Source organism: Harpegnathos saltator, unplaced genomic scaffold (assembly GCF_003227715.2).
Source record: "Harpegnathos saltator strain DR-91 unplaced genomic scaffold, Hsal_v8.6 scaffold14, whole genome shotgun sequence".
In the NCBI taxonomy this organism is placed as follows: Eukaryota; Metazoa; Arthropoda; class Insecta; order Hymenoptera; family Formicidae; genus Harpegnathos; species Harpegnathos saltator.
In genome coordinates, this window is record NW_020229917.1 from 868559 (window position 1) to 871202 (window position 2644).

Below are 2644 nucleotides of genomic sequence, written 5' to 3' on the forward strand. Positions count from 1 at the left end.
AGATAAATTATCCATTAGACAGCAAAATAGAGTTATGGATGAAATTAGAAGCAATTTACGTGTGAAAAAAAGGTCTCAATAATATTCGTTATTCAGATAATGTTCAAGATAATACTCAGCATCTACAAGAATTTCCTGGCCCATCAAATATATTAATATTTCTTGCACAATTGATATTCCTGATATTAGGGATGATATAAATATAGATGATACATCTTCTTCGTCATGTGACTCACAGATGAACAACTTATTCTCATTATCTCCGGATGTTTCTTGTGAATTACCTTTTAGTGAACGTTTAGCATCGTATTTTGTAGACAATAATTTAACTCATGTCCAAGGTAATAGTATATTGGCTCTTCTTCGAACACATTCTTGTTTCTCTGCTTTGCCAAAAAATGTTAGAACGATTCTGAATACACTACGAAATCATATTATAATATTAAAAGTAGAACCAGGGGAATATATTCATTTTGATCTAGAAAGTAAAATTGTTGAGAATCTTTCAAATATTTTATTGGAAAATGTTACAGAATTAGAATTAGATTTCAATACTGATGGGTGTAATTTAGATAAGTCAAATACTGTCCATATTTGGCGTAGATTATTTGGCTATTCAGTGTAGAATTGTAAATCTAAAACATACAAAACCAATAGTAGTAGGGATCTATAAAGGTACTCAGAAACCTCATGATCCTAATGATTTGTTTCAACAATTTGTTACAGATATTAAAACAATTATGTCTAATGGAGGTATTATTTTTAATAATTGTAAAATACAAATACGTTTAAGCTGTATAGCTGATGCTCCAGCACGAGCCTTTATTTTAAATCACCGTAGCCATCTGTCTAGCCAACCCTGTTCAAAATGTAAAATTTCTGGTACATATTCGGACAGTCGTTTTACATTCAATGGCATTCATCATTCTCTTCGAACTGACGAAGAATATGTAAATTGTTTAAATGAGGATCATCATAGAGAGGGCAGAAGTCCGTTATCATTAATACCAATAGGCATGGTTTCACAGGTTCCTTTCGATTACATGCATCTTGTATGCTTAGGTGTAATGAAGAAACTCTTACTTGCATGGGTACATGGGAAATATTCGCGGTTAACTAAATTATCAGGAATATCTTTACCTGTCATAAATGCAAGGTTAAATGTTCTTCAAAAATATTGTCCTTCGGATTTTGTTCGACGTCCTAGATCTCTTGATGTTTTTTCTAAATATAAAGCGACAGAATTTCGTCAATTTCTACTCTATACTGCCCCAGTTGTAACGTATGGCTTATTCGAGGAAAATATATATAAGCATTTCTTGCTTTTACGCGCTCTTTGAATCTTGGTATCAAAATCACCTTCGGGACAACATCTTACTTTTGCAGAACTTACACTGCAAAAATTAGTTCTCCGTTGTGTAAATTTGTATGGTTCAAATTTTATTACGTATAATATACACAGTCTTCTTCATCTCACTAACGATGTTAGACGTTTCGGAAATTTGGATTCATTTTCCGCATTTCCTTATGAAAATAACATGTCTATATTTAGAAAATATTGCAGAGAACCAGGTTTACCATTACAACAGTTTTTTAATAGAATGACAGAAAAACAGCTTCACGGAACAAAGAATGAATATAACATTGATTCTTCTATTCGCGCGTCAAAATTAGGTAATAATAATAATTCTTCTTAGTATCGTAATATTAATTTTAATAACATTTTGGTAAGCATTGACGAATGTGATAATTGTTGTATTTTATATGATGGGTCGATCTGCATCGTCAGTGAAATCACCAAAAATAATAAATTTTATCGTTTGTGAAAAGATTTTTAAATGTAAGGGATTTTTATGATGTTGGTATCAAATCTTCGTGTTTCCACATATACAAATGTACTACATTGAGCAACGACAGTTTTTATGTTCCTTTAAACGAACTTCGTGGAAAATGTTACAAAATGCCATTTTGGGATTATTTACCTATGGACGACAGCAATAGTGATGAAGACCATTTAGAATCATACATCATCTTTTATAATACATAGCTTTTATAATACATAGCGAGAAGATATAAAATTTATTTATAGTATACGATCTATATATTTTCATTTTACACATGCTTCATACATTTGTCTTTTGCTTTCTGTTAAATTGAATATATTAAATTAGTCTATTCGCACATATATCTTGCATATTAACAACCTTCATTGTTCTCGTAATATTTAATTTCATAAAACTTTGCTGAACACCTGGGTGACGTTTACGAACACACCCTAAAGCTTTGTAGTTTTTATAGCGTTTAGTAGAGTCTACATTTGGTCATCGTATGACCAAATGTAGATGAGCAGTCGAAACAACAGCATCGAAGGACGAAAAATTCCAGAACAACTCGTCATTGCAACATATGTGGTATATTATTAAATAATGATCCACTCATTGGTAGTAAGCTAACTACGCGAGGAACTATCCAATAACTTTACATCACGTAGTCCACGTTTGTGAATTAGCATACTAATTGTATTTGTTTCTTATTATTTTATTTTGTTTCCGAAGACACAATGAATCGTTTGATTAGTTATATACGAGGGTTGCCTTTTATATTTCGGGAATGGACGATCCAGGTGCTGCCATCTGACAACCGA